At 46.3% G+C, this 18,542-nt stretch overlaps 1 long non-coding RNA gene across 1 annotated transcript; it reads left to right on the forward strand.

Annotated features, from left to right (window-relative positions):
- Positions 1–11,872: 11,872 nt before the first annotated feature.
- Positions 11,873–17,524, forward strand: LOC137677435 (uncharacterized). Its single transcript, XR_011050274.1, has 4 exons — positions 11,873–12,543; positions 15,760–16,154; positions 16,827–16,965; positions 17,064–17,524. It is a non-coding gene; the product is annotated as an uncharacterized lncRNA (long non-coding RNA).
- The last annotated feature ends 1,018 nt before the right edge of the window (positions 17,525–18,542 follow it).

The following is an 18,542-nucleotide window of genomic DNA, read 5'->3' on the forward strand; positions in this document are numbered from 1 at the left end:
AGCAAGCTGCTAACTCAACTGGCTGAACTTATACATCTGCCAGAGTCCATGTATCTCTTTGCTATGCTAAGCGAGGACACGTGTCGCCTCGCTGCCTGAACCCCTTATTGTTATGTGGGCAGTTTAGGTCAGCCCCTATTGTAATGAATTTATGTGCATTTTCCCCACGTTTCACTTTTTGAATATTTAATATTGCACATGTGGAAGGTATCCGAATGGTCACCTCAGCCCTGTGTTTATTCTCAGGGGTGATGGAGTACACGCACTGGCAGATTGCTTTGCCCTCCAGTCTTTCATGATACACCTCTGGTGGGTCCTAGAGCAACCAGAGGCTGTACAGATTGTCCCAGCCTCAACCCTGAGGAAGTCCTTGACCTCCAGTTCCTTCAGCCCTCCATCCATCCCTCACCTGCATCTAAAGCCCTACCTCTCTGCACATCATCTAATACTCTGTGAAGACGAGAGGGAGATAAGCATCAGCCTGCAACAGCTAATGATGGAGTCTTCACAGGGTTTCACTATCACATCAGCTATTGCTGCAAATTGAAAGTAATACATTTTTTTATCAAAATAAGGCTGGAGCTCTGACACTCAGCACTCCCATCACTCCTGCAGCTGGATTAGGGCATCTGCAGGAACCAAAGGAGATGGCCCAAACAAATGCCTGCTTGTGCTGCTCTCACGTGTTATTTGGTCTGCGTACCTCTTGCTGAATCTGTAAAGAGGTTTTAGTCAATTCAGTGGCAATGGAGACAAAACCCACCTTCTAAAACCTTGATATAAAGATAGAGCCTGGGATGTATTTCTGCTACCTGATATATACATTTGTTGGAGAGAAAGTTGAATGTGAATTGAAGACTCAAAAGAAATTAGATTACTTGAGAGGGTACTGTAACAGAAAAGAAGAGAAACGTGTGTGCTTGAAACAAATTTATTTACTACCATGGGAGAACTGTAATTGAAAAGGGGAGAAACTTGTAGAGCGGAGCATTTGGAATTGACTTGAGAGGGAGAGAAAGTACGGGGCTCCTGCACTCTGAAATGAATTTCTTGCTTGATTTGTAGTACCAAACTTTGGAAACATCTATACCAGTTATCTTGAAAGTGTAATGCTTTGCCCTAGGGAGTCAGACATCGCTGTGTAGGAATAGAAAAATAAGATGCTTTAAGCTTGTTCCTCAGCTCTCACACACAGTGGAACAAGGCATTGACTAAGATATAACTGATGGCAGTGCTAGGTCTAGGTTTCAGGTGCAATGCACCCAGGTTTTCTTCTCTACGTGTGAAAGCCCAGTCATGCCTAAAATCTACCTGAGGGTTAAAACTGAATACGCATCATCCTGAAATGGCTCATGCAAACAGAACTATTTCAGAGAGCCCTATTACACAAGCAAAACAACACTGTTCATCAGCACCTGGCTAGTACTTGATGGAGGAGATGATTTGTCCTTCTTATACCAGAAGAAGATAAAAAGAGGGGTGCCACTGAGCACCATAAGAGACTTCTCTGTAATCAAGAGTTGGGGATGTCTCTCCCACCCTTCCCAACACGCAGTCCAAATAGCAACTGCTCTGCAGCAGAAGGGGTGCTGCAGCCTGCCCCGGGGCTGGGAGCCACCAGCCCACTCCCGGCACCCAGGACCTTTATGGCACATCACCATGGGACTTCAAAATGACCAACAGCTCTTTCACTGTAATTGCCACTTACTGCCTCTTCTGGGAATTCACTCAGTACCAAAACATGATTCTAGGCTGAAAACAGGTGAAAAATGGCCTTGCCAAACCTGTGCTTGCTGCGCTACAGATCCAGTAGCTTGAGTCACTCTGGAAAACATCTGTGCTATGTTTTCTCAGCCACAAACCCTACAAACTCAGCTTAGGAGCATAGGTGTGATCTTGTTTTTTTTCTGCCTCACACAACACCAAGTGCATTCAGGGCTGGGCAAGGCAGTGAAGGCTTTCATTAACACCTCTGCAGCCACAGGGCAGGTGTGATTGATTGGCTGTGTAATGGGAACTTGCGAAAGGAACCAGCTGAGGATGCACAAGATGGAGTGGATGCCTTAAACTACTTTCTCTTCCTTGCAGTAGCTCTTTAGGGTAGCCAAGAGTCAAGTGCAGTTACAGTTTCATTCTGTCACAAGGCTCAGGTCACTCTCAGGCTTCAGGGCTTCTTCTCAGGACTTGTGCTCCAGAGTCCCATTTTTGTTAAATTTATCTTTTTTTTTTTTTTTTTTTACTGTCTACATTTATTTCTTTGTAAGAACACAGAAAAAAATGAGCAGATGCATTGATTCTGACTCAGGGACAGTCTTATCTGGAGAGGGGCTTTTTACAAGGGCAGGCAGTGATAGGACGAGGGGGAATGGTTTTAAACTGAAAGAGGGTAGACTTAGATTAGATATCAGGAAGAAATTCTTTACTGTGAGGGTAGTGAGACACTGGAACAGGTTGCCCAGAGAAGCTGCGGATGCCCCCTCCCTGGCCGTGTTTAAGGCCAGGTTGGATGGGGCTTTGAGCAACCTGGTCTAGTGGAAAGGTGTCCCTGCCTGTGGCAGGGGGGTTGGAACTAGATGATCTTTGAGGTCCCTTCCAACCCAAACCATTCAATGATTCTGTGATTCTATGATCATATTTTCCCTGACCTCCCTGGGCAGCCTGTCTCTCTGCCTGCCTCTGGCCTGCCTGCCCTCATGGGGTAGAGGTTTCAGTGCCCAGCCTGAACCCCTCTTGTTTCGGTTCATGGCTGTTGTACCTTGTTGCCCTGCTACATACAGCTGTGATGAACCTGGGTCCCCCCCTCTCCATCCCCTCCCCATAGGCACCCGGGGTGGCTGTGAGGTGCTCCAAAAGCCATCTGTGCCCCGGGTTGGACAAGCCCCACTGCCCCAGCCTCTGCTCACAGGGACACGCTCCAGCCCTGAGCATCACAGGGGTGAACTCACTCCAGGTTGTCGGTGTCTTTCCTGCTTTCACTCCATTAGTTTGTTTCATTATTTTTGAACCTGTTTATAAATTTCGACTTCTATAACATCCTTTGCCAATGAGCTCCACAAATTCAATATACGCCATGTGAAAAAGTACTCGTTTTTGTTTGTTGTTCTCTGTTTCGCTTGGTGACCCCTGGTTCTGTGAGAAACAGTGAATAAATTTTCTTGTGCAGCACACAATTTTATAGAGCTATATCTTATTTCTCCTCAATCATCCATTTTCCAAGCAGAGGAATCATATTCTGTTCAGTACCTTTTATGAAGCAGATCTATACAGCAAATTCTAGTTATTCTCTCTACCTCTTTTTCATTTCGACTATAACCTTTTGAGATGAGATGACAGTATATGAAAAGAGGATGCATCATAAATTTATAGTGTAATGATGCGCCCTGTTTTGTGCTCCCTTCTTTTCCTAGTAATTACCAAGAGTCTCTTTACTACTTAACACTGAACTGATGTTCTCAAAGAGCTGTTCACAAGCACTACCAGATATTTCTTCTGTGGTTCGAGGAAACGGAGAGCCCATCATTACATATATGTATATAGTTAAGATTGTTTTCCCTATGTGAATTACTCTGAATGTAATAACGCCAGCTTTCATCTCTGACTTTACCTCCAGCTAATCGGTACCATGAGATCCTTCTGCAACTCTCTGCAGCTGGTTTCAGTTCAGATAACTCTGGATAATTTTATTTGACCAACAAACCCTCTCACCTCACAATGGATGCTTTTCTTCATACACCACTTACAAGTATTTTGAATAATGTAGGTCACAACATAAAATTCTCTTAGACTTCACCCATATTCTCCTTCCAGCTGCTTATTTATCCCTATTTTTACTCCCTATTTTAAAGCTGCTCTTAAAACTATCCTGTATCCTCGTTTCTTCAGAAATCTTGGATTGAGGGCCTTATCAAGAAGCTCTGAAAGAATTGGTTTGATTGAATACACCTGATGAAATAGGGTTACCACCCCCCCCTACAAAATCCACATTGGTTCTTTCCTATATGTCCTGTGCATCCACATGTCTCCTACTTCTGTCTCAGCCTGACAACCAGACTGTCTTCCAGAAAGTCAAGTCACCTCCATGATCTCCAGACTGGCCATCAGCCAACTCCATCCCTGCGCAAGGAGGCCTCCCCTCATCAGCAGGTGACACATCGCGGGCACCTGCCACCTCCACCTCTGAAGTCCTCGACTTTCCCTGACAGACCCCCAGCTATCAGTTTGGTCTAGATTTTTTTCTACTGGCATATTAATCTGAGACACATCCATGGGCTTGTCATCTGCAAAGAAAGTGTTTGAAGTCCCCCAAGGGCCTCTATAGTTTTTTTTTTCCCCCTCTAATTCCAAGGATTTTTTTTTAGGCCTGTCATGCTGTGGGTTTCCATTTAGTCTGCCAGAGCTTATCCTTTTTTGTATCACCCTCACTGGGAGATGTCTTCCATTTTCTGAAGGAAAACTACTTCCAGTAGTTCTTTTTACTGTTTAAAAACACAGAAGTGGAGTTTTTTGGATTCTTTTTAGAGTCTCTTAAAAAATATTTTTCCTTTCATCCTCTGACGCAGTGTCCATAAGGCATCTCAGTCCCACTCCATACTTTTGGATGTAGCTTTTAACAAGCTTGCTCACTTTTACATGATTTGCCTCCTTGAAGTTAAACGTTGTTGTAATTGACTTTTTTTTTTTTTTTTTACCTTTCCATTCCTGAAGGATGTTTAAATCCAATACGGACCAGGCCTAGCGTATCACTCAAGATTAGACTGAGAATTGCATCTCCCGAGTTTCCTGGTGACTTGCTGTGGTTAGCTGTGCATGTGCTTGTGTTGCCTAACAATTTAATCTCTGCACCATGCTCCATCGCAATGGTTCCCCCTCTGCATGGGGAGCACTGGATATATTGTGTTTTCTACCCTCGCAGCCTCTCTTACCTCCTGTAGCTTTTCCAAGTGCCTATCACCATCTTGGCCAGACGGCTGCTGGCAAAGCCCCAATACTGTAGCTCGTGCAGCTGATATATGGCACAGTTATCTGCAGGATTCCCTGCTGCCAGCTGAGGTACCCCCACCCAGATTCACCGTAGGATTTCCTGATGCTTCCAGCACCGTTCCCCAGCTGCAGTGAGCTCTTGCTGAGTTGTTCCTAAATGCTTTGTACCCCAAATGACCACTGACTGAGCCCCAATGGTGGCTCACACACCTTCCGCGGCAGCCTTTGGAGTACTACAGCGCCCACTGATGACAGCCCCCCTCCCTCCCAGCATCCGAGGTGCCTGCCGTGTCCTTGCTGGGGCTGCTCCAGCTCTGCATCCTTCCTTTCCCCTTAGTCCCTATTTCATAAAACCCTGCTAAAACAGGACTCTGATTATTGTAACTGTTCTTTGCCCATTTCCTGTGCTGAATTTTGTCAACTTCTGTCCTTTCTTCTCCCCATTCCCTCTCTGAGATATAGAATTCTTAATATCTTCATCCCCTGAACCCACACCACCATAACCTCTGCACTTTTCCTTGCCTCTCAGCTTTCCCCTGACCTTTCTATTAAATTGCCCCTGGCCTGCTTCCACTGTGGCTTCAGGGAAACAGTTTTCTTTGCTGAGCTGCCTGCACAGCTAAAATTGAAGCGAAAGCCCCAACATCTGCTTTGCCATTACATAACAGCAGATGTTACAACTTTGAATAATTCTATGGGACAGTTCTCCGGGGTGGAACGTACTCCTGTTTATTTAATGCTCATCAGACCAAAGGACCAATGCTTTTAAAGTACTTTAAAGAGTAGCCTACAGTGCTTGTTAGGGGTTGATAGGCTCGAGTCTCCCTCCCTGATGTACCCTCTAACAAACTGTACATGTGGGCATCCTACAGCTCAGGGCGCTGCAGCATCTGTTTCATGTGCATCCTTCAGGTGGAAAAACAGCACCATTAAGCTAGCAGCTGGGAATGGGGATGGGGTCTAGTTTATTTTAGCACACTTTTTTCCTTTTTTTTTTTTAATTTGCTGTTGGAATTGTTAATAAAGTAACAAGTGGCCTATCACAAACTACTCTGCCGTATCTGTGGAGAATATGAGTTCCTACACACTTCAATAAAAGAGGTGCTGCTTCCCACTTCCAACCAAAGTGTTTGGTTTCCTCCAGGAGCACTCCTGGTCAGATGCTGCTCTGAAATGCACTTTGTGTGACCACCCTGCTCGGAGCAGTTTTGCCTTGCGTTTCCTTACTGATGTGACGGTTTGACTGCACTGCAACATGGGCAAAAGCTCCTTCATTGAAACATCAGTACTCTTTAAAATCTCTGACATGGTTAATGGATGTGACCTAGGGGAAGAACTTAAGAGCACCACTGTCCACAGGCCTGCCCTGACCTTCAGAAGATGGCCAGTCTGCATCAAAAGGTGCCCACAGTATAAACCTCCACCAGTTATTAGGAAACTACATACAATCAGCCTTTTTCAAATAATGAAGGCTCTAAACAAATATTTAGTGCAAGGTTGCTTTCACCGGGACAGATGAGAAGTGGCATTATATGTGTGCAACCCTGGTAAGAGGAGACCTGGTAATTTCCCTTCAGGCTTTGCACATAAACACCTTAGGACAAAACCTCCTTTAAGAAAGCTGTACCTCAGTAAGCTACAGCGTGTGCTGTCATGCTGCGCCTTGACACTGCAACGTCCCTTGCAGGGTGAGGGTGCCCAATCACCGGGTCTGAAAGCACAAATGGTCTCATCCTCCAAGAGGGAGGAGGACCATTTACATTGCTTTGTGGGGACTCTGGACTGCCCAGTTCTGTACTGGGAAGCACCACAGGGACTCTCACTGCATGCCTCTCTGCAGACGATTGAAGCATATGGCTTCATTAGGGAAGAGAGAGGGTAGTCTCTGCCTGGAACAAATACAGCAGTTCTCCATAACCTGCCTGAAATGAAGGTGGACCTTGTGTAAATGTGTCACTTGTGTGCCTTTTACTGTAACATTTGAGAAATGGTTTTATATATGAGGAGACAGACCATCTCAACAGGGAGAAGTTGCAGGTTTAATTGAAAGCCGTCCAGGTAACTCACCTAGAAAAGCTCTGAAACAGCCCAAAGCAGACAGCACTTAGCTGCTCACTGGCACAGGCTGGAACTGTGTGGTTATCACCCTGAGGGTCACCATCTTGCTGGGTAATTCCTCTTCACAGGCGGAGCAGAGCAGAGCAGGAGCACTGTGGAAGATGAGGGAGAGGGAAAGTTGGAAACGCGGGAGCTGATGCCATCCCTCTGGGCTGTGAGATGGGCTTGTTAGAGCCACAAGACCTCTCCGTTGTTAGCCCTAATAACCCTAACTGGTGGTGGCCCTCTCACCCTTCTGCTGGGCAACCCCGGAGGGGGCACCCGAGGGAGCACCAACACGTTGGCTCCGAGGTGGCACTGCACACGCTCTGGGCGCAGACGTGTCACGAAAGCTCATACTTGTGTACAGGCGAGATCAGTCAGCCCACCATCCTCACTCCAGCAGTGGCCTCAGATAGGCATGTGAGAGAGCTGAGAGAGGGACCTGGGAGAGGACCCCTGAGAAATGTCTGCCGCAACTTCACCGTGTCACCAGTCCAAGGACAGCCTGGTGCAAGGCAAGGTTAAACATGAAGAAGCATGTTACCCACTCACTGGACTCTCCTGCAAGCCCACCTCCCTCATATGTCCCCTGGGATGTCAGAATAAAGGAAGGACCACTTGCTTCTCCATCCACCACACATGCAGGACACAGCGACCAAAGGTCCTGCTCTTCCAGCTTTTCACTCAGCACAGGGCATGGAGACCAGCTCTTTATTAGGCAGGAGCTCCAAACGTTTCCAGCCCAGAGCAAATACAGCATCCCCATCCTATACCCATCACACAGTGTTTGCTCCTGGATCTGGCTGGTGTGCAGCAGTGATCCAGCAAACACGCCTGTGATCCATCACTGCTCTCGCACACCCTGTGTCAGGGGAGCACTTGAAGCATGAGGGATTTCTTGAGCTACTCTCCACTTGGATGAAACTACCAAGAGAATAAGGAAATTGCTGTTGGCCCTGTGCCTTTCACAGCACAGACAGACCAGCTCATCCTCTCCTTTCTTTTTTTTGCCTGTTGCTTCTCCTGCAGCCTAATCTGAGGGCTGCAGAAGTTGACTCTGAACTCAGTACTCAATATGAGACAGAGATCTGCAGCTCTTTCAATTTTTATCACTCTAGCAGGAATGATTACTGTTCAAGAGGGACAAAAATCCCTTTAAATAAAAAATAGTTTTACTTTTTTGTTGTTTACTATCCTCAAATTATGCTAGCATTGAATTTTAAAGGTCAGGGCCAGAGTAATACAAGTCAACACTTAGGCCTTTGCTGGCCTATTATTGCACCAATTTCAGGAGGAGAAATCTGAAAAAATTGCCAAGCGAGATCAAGACTGGGCTGGTGACGAAAAAGCTGAAATGAAACAACGAGGCTCATTGTGATGGTGACTTTATTACTTTTTCCACTCCCTCCTAAAGCATGCTTCTTCCACAGAGCTTAAACACTGATGCTCTGCAAGAGAATCCCCTGGCACTTGGCGTGGCAGGTCAGACATCCACGCTATCACAGTCATGTGCAGTCCCTGCAGATACTGAGGGCATCACACGAACCGTGGAAGTAGAAATGTGTCAAAAGTAAGGGATTTTAGAATGTATAAGTGGCAAATTTTCATGTAGCTCACAAAAAGGTTCCTGTTGTCTCTAGGAAGACAAACCAAGAAGTGCTGTCCCAGAGGGCTCCTTCTGTATGTGTGATTCGTAAAACATCAGGAAGTCAGCTGATGGTTGCAAATTGCTTGACTCTTGAGAGAAGGGGTAAATAGATGAGGAAAAACTCAAGGACTCTCTACTCAAACAGCTCGCATTTAAAATACTTCATTAGTATTCTTACACAGTCAAAAAAAGTGATGTAATGAATGGCTAAGCATCAGCACAACACAGAGGTGCTCTATATTTGTAGAGCAATGTGCTCTGGCACTTCAAGAGCAACCATAAAATGTTCACGTGCAAACAGGAATAAAAAAAGGGTGAGAACAGGATCCCCCATTAAAAAGATGCTGTTTGAAGTAAAGCACTGCCAGGCAGGGAGAAAAGCTAATGAGAAGAAGAGAACAGCTAAAACAGAGGATGAGTGGCAGCTACAGTCTTTTGTAAGTGGGCTAACACTTTACACTTGCTTAACACTCTACTTTGGTCAAATAAACCTGTTTTATTTCCATTTTGAGTCTTGTCTAGTAATGAAGTGATCTCGTAGTGAGCCAGAAGATGGTGATGTTCCTTGCAGAAACAGCAAGCTGCCGAACAGGATGGCTTGGGACAAGCTAGCAGTGCATAAGGTTCAGCATGTGTCTTGGAGGACGTCAAGAGCAGAGATGCATGCTTTCACAAAGTCATCTGGCAAGGGTAAAAGTAACATCAGGTGATGGCCAGAGAAGAAATATTTCCTCTAACAGCCTCTTCAGCAAAATCTGCTGCTTTTTGGCAGCTGAGTAGAACATATTCAATGCTCAATGAAATAATAAATAAGCAAAGGGCCCAAGAGTTGGGAGTCCTGATACACATGGAAGACTTCACTGCTTGAACCTGCGTGTGCGTTGCCTTCACCCCACAAGTTCTGCGCACCCTCTGCTCAGGCTTTGCCTAGCAAAGAATTCCTGATGGCCAGCCCACAGCCCTTGCAAACATCTCTGATGGAGAGCGACTTGCCAAGGAGGGTTTCGTGATTTAAGGAGATCATTTATTACCTCCTTGACTCTAATCAGGTTGATTTATGCCACTGAAGGATTTGGACGGTGCGCATGTCTGAAAAGTGGTTTGATGATGGTTAATAGCTTGACCTTGCTGACCTTGATATCCACACTATTGACTGTGATGTATTCCAAGTACTTTCCTCAAGCACTTTCCTTTGGTTTGGGGGATTTTTGGTAGCTATTTTTTAAGCCCTGATAGATGGCTGAAAATATCACAGCTTTGGATTTTCCTGCCTTATGCCAGATAGCTTTTGCACTCTAGTGTTAACAAATTACTACACTGTAACTTCTGAACCTCAGCTTCACAAATATGAGTATTGGACAAAATCAGAACTGTGTGACAGCTCCTGAAGATGGATTCGTGTTACGATATTAGTGTCACGTAATTCTTTCTAGGTCAACTTTGAATGGCATTTGTGCATTTGTAACGTAGGAATGGCTGGCTAAAAATGAAGCCCTGGACTTTTAGATGGCTTGGCACAGCTTTCTGGGCCTGAATGTCAAGTCTAGCTAAATACGTCTTCAGGGATCAAATTTGAGTTTTCAGTCTCCAAAAAACACGTTCTAGTATCAACATGCTTTATCCTTTTGTTTCCCGGGGAATTTGGAATAATCATGCTTTGCCAGTGTGCTATTCTACATCCTAAAAGTTTCTGAAGAGGTAATTCCATCAAAAACAACGTCATTTGGTTTGTTTTTTTTTTTTTTTATTTCATTACGTTTGAACCTTACACTGTACTGTGGTCTGCTATGTATGGACCACACTGCAAAGTACCACAGAATCCACTTAATATCTGGTTCAAAGACTAACTTTGAAACTCCATCCAATCTATTCAGACTAGAAAATCTTGTTAATTCATTCTCATTTTCAAAACCTGAATACATTTGGATATATTATATCTTTGGTGGCATTGGGATGGATGGAATTATCTTATTTACTCTTTGGGAATTGTGAACATACAGTATCACGTTTCTGAATACCACCATTCATTTTGAAATGCTCTGAACTAGTGGCACTAGGAAGACTAATTACTGTGCTGTGATTCTAGGTGTGTTACATCAGTCTTAATAATTACATGCTTGATTTAATATTAACATATCGTGAAACATGCTTGTATTAAGATACCGTTTGTGGCAAATGAGGCATCAAATATAACAGCACTTCTCTCCATGATGTTAGAAGGCTAATCTTTCTCTTTTTCCTATAAGGCATGCTAAGTCACCATTGTCGTTACTTCAGCTTTGAAGTTTTCTGACATTGTTGGAAAGTCAGAGGGCAGCAGGGCTGCATAAAGAAATGTGTAGATTGAATGGAATGGATAGCAACGGTATGACTTAATTCGGTGAGAATGACTCTTCGTATGAGAAAGGATATGCCAGTGCCTGCATAGGCTTAGCCTGGATTAAAAATAAAATAGTTCGGTTGGGCTCTCTTTTCAATGGGATCCCCAAACAGAAAGTTATTTTACTTACAAGAATTAAAATGAACCATTCTTCAGAGTCTGGGCATAAGATAAGTACCTTTCGAAGCTGCACAACTCTGCCTATGTGTCCTTTTTGTTTGGAGAAGAGCTTTTCTTTTTGCATGGCTGGGTTTGTAATAGCAAATATCACCATCTTGTCAAAAGCGAGGTCTTGAAATTCTCCCATGAATTTCTCCTGCGAGCACAGGCACCTGGCTCCATGCTCAGCACACAGCATGTTCTGCCATCCTGAAGGCTCTTCCCTTCTCTGTGGAGCGAGGTGGCACCTGAGAAGCACTTGCACAAGGCAGAGAGCTGAGCTGCAATCTGCAACTGCAGCTTTACGCCCAGCTGAGCCGGCAGAGCTGCCTGCAACTGAGAAAAAGGAGCTGGTTCCACTTCTCCTGCTGCTGGCCACACCATCCCACTGCATCCCTTGCTGTGCCCATTTACCTACTGAAATGGCAAAACCTGCCCACTGCTTTTGCTCAGAGAGGAGCCCAGTGCATGGCATACCTAGCAGAGGATGGTAGGAACTTTGGCCAAGGGTTGGGGTGGGAACCATCCCCTTTTGGCAGCAGTGAACTGTTACGTTGGCTCACACCATCTTATGAAACCTTACCCTAAGACAGCTGCAAAAGGAGGAATAGCACAAACAGGAACCTGGAAAGGAGAAGGCAAAGCAGCTTCTTCCACCTCAGCCTGACTTCTCCTGTGCGACAGAGAGCTTTAAGAAGCTGGTGAGAGGACAAGAGTAGAAAGAACAACAGCACTGGACACAGGTGCCTGAGCAAGGCACAGCATGAAGACAAAGAGGCAGATTGAAGCCCCATGCGACGTGACTAGTGGTGTGTCTGTTCAAGAAGAAGCCATTTGGATCCAGGAGTGAAATCTAGCTTCCCATATGGAGAGGGAAGCTCAAAGACGAGTCCTCCGGGCGACCAAGAGCTCACAGGACTGCCCAGGACAGCATCCCTGCTGCAAGGGCCGTTCTCCTTCTCGGCTCGTAGGCTGCAGACTTTTGGTACTCCGGAGAACAGGCCATGGGACATCTGCAACTGTGAGGGGAATGGTGTGCATGGGTCTGGGGCTCGTTCCCAAACCACTCCGCGGGAAGTTACATTGCTTGTGTGTAACGCCTGCTACTCTGTCATGGAAACTTTAGTCCACAAAGTCTTATTTTTCAGGAGAAAAGAGAAATGGGGCTTTCTATTAAAGTAGCCTTTGACAACCTGCTTCCCATCAGAAAAAGGAGAATGATTTTACAGTCCCTTTTCCCAGAAAAGTTAAGCAGCTGGAAAAGGCCTGATTAAAGGTGACAGCTTGTTTTTTGCTTAAAGCATATGTGCTGAGTGCAACTGCATGAATTTCACCTAGGATTCAGGGGCTGGTCAGTGACAAGGTTACAGGTAAGGGACAAAACCTTGGTCATATTTAGATATCCCTTAAGACCCGAGGGATACTGGCAGTAGCTTTACTCCTGCTCCTTTACTCTCACTCTCTATCCCCCTGATATTTCTTCAGTTGATATTGATCCATTTAAGATGTATAAAGCAAATAACTGTGTTTAACAGCCCTAGTTCTGAGCAATCAAAGAGCTCTTAAAAATCTCAGAATGTGAATCTACAATGTTTACCCTCAGGCAGGAATCCCATTAATAGTTTAAGATGCCTGTATGCAATTGAAATGTAATGGTAATTTTCAGCTACAAGGGATCAATCTAACAGTGTATTCCTGTTCTCTGTATACTGTGGAAACAGCACTTCTCTGGGTAAATGCCGTCTTTATATACAGTGAGCTCTGAAAAATTACATCCATTTTGCTCTACGGTTCATTTATAAAGTTTTCTTGAATCCTAGGAAAAGCCCTCATAACGTGACCCGCAGCTTGCATGTGTATTGCTTGCCTTTGCACAGCCAACAGAGCTGCTGATGGCTTGCCCTGTAAGTCATAGAATCACAGAATCACAGGATGGTTTGGGTTGGAGGGGACCTTAAAGATCACCCAGTTCCAACCCCGCTGCCACAGGCAGGGACACCTTCCACTAGACCGGGTTGCGCAAGGCCACATCCAGCCTGGCCTTGAACACTGCCAGGGAGGGGGCAGCCACAGCTTCTCTGGGCAACCTGTTCCAGTGTCTCACCACCCTCACAGGAAAGAATTTCTTCCTAATATCTAATCTAAATCTACCCTCTTTCAGTTTAAAACCATTCCCTCTGGTCCTATCACTACATGCCTTTGTAAAAAGTCCCTCTCCAGCTTTCCTGTAGGCCCCCTTCAGATACTGAAAGGCTGCTAGAAGGTCTCCTGGGAGCCTTCTCTTCTCCAGGCTGAACAACCTCAACTCTCTCAGCCTGTCTTCATAGGAGAAGTGCTCCAGTCTGATGCTTCTTGAGTGTTCAAAGCCTCAGAAGGAGGGGGCACTGGCTCCAGCATGCCTTCCTGAAGAGCAGCGCCAGATCCACCCAGAGCTGGATCATCTGCCAGGTCCAACCCAGGGCACAGTTGCGTATCACACATAGAAGGCTCAAAGGTGCAGTTACGTATCAGAAAACACACAGTTTCTGCAAGAAAACATCTTTCAGGAGGATGCCTGGCCACTGGCTTGGTTGCACAGTGGGACCCAAGGGGACAAATCTGGGGTGGGTCCGCCTACGGGGTCAGCACTTCTGTGCCAGCCTGGTAGCCCTCACGGGCAGGACTGGTTGCGTAGGTACAGAAAACACTCCATCAAGCCAAGGGTGTAAACCTCTGCAAAAAGTATTTTCAGGTAGGGCAACAATCGAGAAATCAAGTAAGGAAAATATGAGCGCAAATAAACCCCACAAGAAAGTTAACAGCTGCAAAAACACCCCGCTCGGGCAGTGCCTGCAGGCCAGCCAAAGCAGGCGGAGCAGACTGTGCCACCGCGGGGTACTGGTGGCAGCTCTCCTGCTGCCGAGCAAAACAGGGCACCGCTTTGTCCAGAGGCTCCTAAAATCTCTGTTCACGTGTCTTCCCAGCAGGTGGACGGTGAAACCCTTCACGGGTTGTAAATAAAATGGCGTAACATCCCCCCAGAAGGAGCACACTGTGAACTAAGCCTCGGTCTGAAGGTCTCTGCTGGCTGTCTCCAGCTGGAGGACAGCACCCGTCCCTGCCTTCATCCTCCTTCACATGCTGCCAGATGCTTTCCATGCCGGCTGTGCTTGCCAGTGGCCTCAGGGCTATGGAAATTTTACCAGATGTGGTTGGCACTGTAACAACAAAAACCAGCCTGACAGACAAGGCTAATGGGGGGAAAAAGAAATAAAACAGTTTTTACTGGATTTCTCTGAATTCAGCGTCCCTCAACAAAGATTATTATAACTAATTAGGCAGAGCACGCTAACAACGCTCACATTTGGAAGCGTGGTTTCTCAGTGAAAGGGGAAATTAAATAGGATGTGATCAGAGAGCTGCAGACAAAGAGAAAATTAGGCCAGTCCAAACCAGTAGATTTTCATCAGAGAACAGATGAATAATTAGGTAATTTATTTTGTTGTACCTAGAACATTAGTGTTACCCAGTTCTATAGTTTGCATTTCCAGTCAAAGCATCTGATATACCGTCCTTGAGGACTTTGTTTCCCTCCTGCCCTCAGCCCTTTCTTTGCTTGGGAGGCAAGGGTGCACAACTCAGTTAAACCCTGCCAACAAGTAGAGCTTCTTCAGGTGATGTCGAAATGCCTGAAACATCCCCCAAAGTGAGGGAAGGGCAGGGGGAAGGACGGCGAGGAAAGGGAGGTGGGATTCTGGTGGCTGGAGTCTCTGTGGGAACTGCAAGTCTGGCCGAGGTATCTCGGCCCAGGCAGTCAGACGCTGTCCTACCGTCAGGGCTACGTCCTTGTGGGGCTGGTGCCTGCACGTGCACATGCACACACACGCACAAGCTTGTAACCCAGCCATCAGAGCCTGCTCCTCCTTCAGCTAGGGAGATCTCCCCTCCACCAGGCATCCAAAGCAAATGTAGGTGTTCAGTGCCCAGGGCTGTAAAGCTGGAAGGATGCCAGGGCTCAACAAGCTGAGGAGCAAAATAAGGAGAGGAATCATAGCATCATTTAGGTTGGAAAAGACCCTTAAGATCATCGAGTGCACCGAGGACGTGCAAGGTGGACCTGGTGACTGGGCACAGCAAAGGCATTGGTGGCTTTGGCATAATCGGTCGTAACCTCTGGCGTCTCAGAGCCACCCTGGCAAAATTTCTGGAAGACGTTTGGGCCAGCAAAGGAGCTTTAGATGAGAGCAGAGACTTGTGCTGCTTGGTTGCTGGCAGGTTGGACTTGATGATCTTAAAGGTCCTTCCCAACCAAGACGATTCTATGATTCTAAGAGGCACAGCTCTGGCCTGACCATCCTGTGAAACTACGTCCCCAAGCTCGTAACTGCTCTTGGGAACGGAGATCTCCAGGCAAATGTCTTTTCTACATCACTCTGCCATATAAGAACTAGGAAGCATACTAAAAAGTGGAACCTTGAACTGACAGTACCTTTTTCTTGCCTATTCTTGGCAGGGCCTCCTATGCGGTCAGAGACATGAAGCAACTCGCCGCGGAAGCACGAATCAGGCTCTTTGTCATGCCTCTTCAGTGCTAGCAAACAGCAGGACTGCATCTAGTAGTCACTATTTGCAGTCATGTTCAAACACCAAACACATGCCCATGTGCTGTTAATGCAGAAAGCAAGGAACTGAAAAAAATGCCACTGATGATTGATTAAAAGTTATGCCAGGGGAAATCCCTCAGGCCACGAATTCTGCACAGCACAAATGGAGGAATTTCATCCAGCTTCATCCTCTCCCTGTACCAAAATTGCAGCACACTTTCAAGCTGGGCACCTGGCTCTGAGCGTCCTTCTCAGGCAGTGACTCTCCTTCTCCTACGGGCTGAAGGAACAAAATCATAAACAGGTATATGAGAAAATTATTGCCTCAGCAATAGCTTCTCCATACCCGAGCTAGTGGGAAGGAAAGGTGTATAAAAAAGAATCTGTAGTTAGAGATAATTGTTGCCAATAAAAGCTTCAGGCCGTGTCACTGAAGCTGTATATTATCCATGGAATTTACAGAATTTATTTTAATTTAGCAACTTCCCCAAGAATAGGAACGAGGCAAATAAAAGGCTCCAGAGAAACAGTAATAACAGTGAAGCTACAGAGGCAACCGCGTAGGGACCCACAGCTCAAGCTTGAGGCAAGATCATAAATAATCGAAGATCGGAGCCCAAGAGCGTGTGGTTTCCCCGGGTGCCTCATGCTGCAGCATCACCGCTCACAGGAGAGACCAGCCACCGCTGCATGAGGAGGGCAGGCTGTACCGGGCAGGCCGGGCAGCCTGCGCAGAGACAACTGTCCCTAGGCAGAAGGAGAGGGCATCGCTCCCCGGGGGCTGCCCGTCAACCCTTTCTACAAGTGTCCTACTTGCTAAACAGTGTTTTAAATTGAAAATAGACATCTATATTTTAGCCAAACCTCAAGCTAAAGGGAAAAATGTAGCAACAGTCCCATTTTAAAATATGTTGGCTGCCAAATATATAAGCCTTCTTCTCCTATTCCCTCCTCTGAATGCGCTACACGTTCCCAGCTTGCTCCATCCACGGCCTCCCATCGACTTTCTGCACCACCCTAAACACACCGACAGCACCTCTGTACTTCAGCCTTCACTTTTACATAGAGATGGGGAAGCAGAAACTTTTTTTTCCAGACCACCCAGAAATTCTCAGGTAATAAGCTGATGGTCTTTAAAAACAAGTATTGATATTTTTCAACTATTTTTAAAATAGTGAATTTCATTTGTCCTAATACCGCTGCTATTTTTCAGATTTTATTTTCCTAGCTCATTGGAAGAAAGAGGTAGAGGCATGCGAGAAGCTGCTTGAGCAGAGCTGGACCAAGAACATCAATATTCAAAAGGGGACCTGGCTGTTCAGACAAACCCCAGCCCATACACATGGCAGTAAAGCACTCCTTCTAATACTGCCTGTTTGCTGAATTGCTTATTTCTGAGAAAGGAAAAACTTACATTATACCTAGTTCAGACCAAAAACAAAAGCTGTACAAACAATTTATGGGGATCCATCAGTAGCTCAAGGCTGCTGGGCTGGGGATAGCAAACTTGCAGATTGCCATTGCTTGGCTGGCAGAGAGAGAGGGGTAAGAGCTGAAAGGGGGAATTAAGGGAAAAGATGTGGTAGATGGCTCTCTTTCCAGCCCATCTCCACACTCCCAGCCTGAAAATTAAAGACGTAGTTCATAAGGGACTATGGATTACTTCAAGATAAGCTGTTGCATGGGTCAAAAGCCAGCTGAGCTGTGCCCTCCATGTAGTGGTACAGTGACTGTGAGCAGGAGCCAGTGGAGCCTTATTTCAAGAATTAAGGTTGCCACCAGACCTTGGGAAAACTTCTCCATATCTAATGTTTCTGCAAAGGGCTCTGGCTCGACAACTTGCTGGTGCTTCAGGTGTGCCACAGAGCAAAATTTCACTTTGGAAGCAAAGCATCCTCTATGCCAAAACAAGCTGGCTTGAAACTAAACAGCTCACCAGCTGCAGTGCCCAGCTGAACCAGCTGACAGCACAGGCGAATGTCTGGGACAGTGGCTATCCCAGGTTGCAGAGGTCCCGTGTGACACCAGCATCCTGATGGTGCTACAGCTACTGATCTTCACCTCCTTATTTTGTGCCTTAGGTGCCACAGCCCAGGTGAAGACCAGTAGGTAGTGCTTTGCCTGCACAGTGCCCTGCAGCAAGCACAGAGAAGGGGCTGGGAATCCGCTCCGGCAGGCTGTTTAAATGATCTTTTCCTGCTGATGCCTCTCTCCACAGCTGCTGCATCCTTGTGAAGCCTGTGTGGATGAAAGGTGCCGTTCACTAAGGCAACCAAACTGCAGGGAGCGATGGTACCGGCAGCAGACAGCAGCCTTGGGAGCTCGCAAGCCCAGAGGAGAGCCAAGTGAGTGCTGGGAAGGATACAGCATCCTCTCTGGAGCTCTATGGTGCCTTTCTAAAGCAGGATGGAGACAAACCCTAAGGAAAAAAGGGAAGGATAATCCTTGAGGCTGCATGCATTGCAGTACAGCTGGAGCCTCTCACCATTCAGAGGGTGCTTCTCTGTTGTAATTAAAGGATATAAGGACTGCTCCATAACTGATAGGAAGGAGCTTCTCTTGTGTGGTATAGACGCGGACCGTGGAGGTTTGCATAAAGGCTGAAATGAGCAGGGTTTGCTGCTCTGATAGCCCTGCTGCAGCATCCTTCTACAACTTTCCACTTGTAGAGACTTTTTTTTTACCTCCCTTT

Source organism: Nyctibius grandis, chromosome 2 (assembly GCF_013368605.1).
Source record: "Nyctibius grandis isolate bNycGra1 chromosome 2, bNycGra1.pri, whole genome shotgun sequence".
Lineage (NCBI taxonomy): Eukaryota > Metazoa > Chordata > Aves > Nyctibiiformes > Nyctibiidae > Nyctibius > Nyctibius grandis.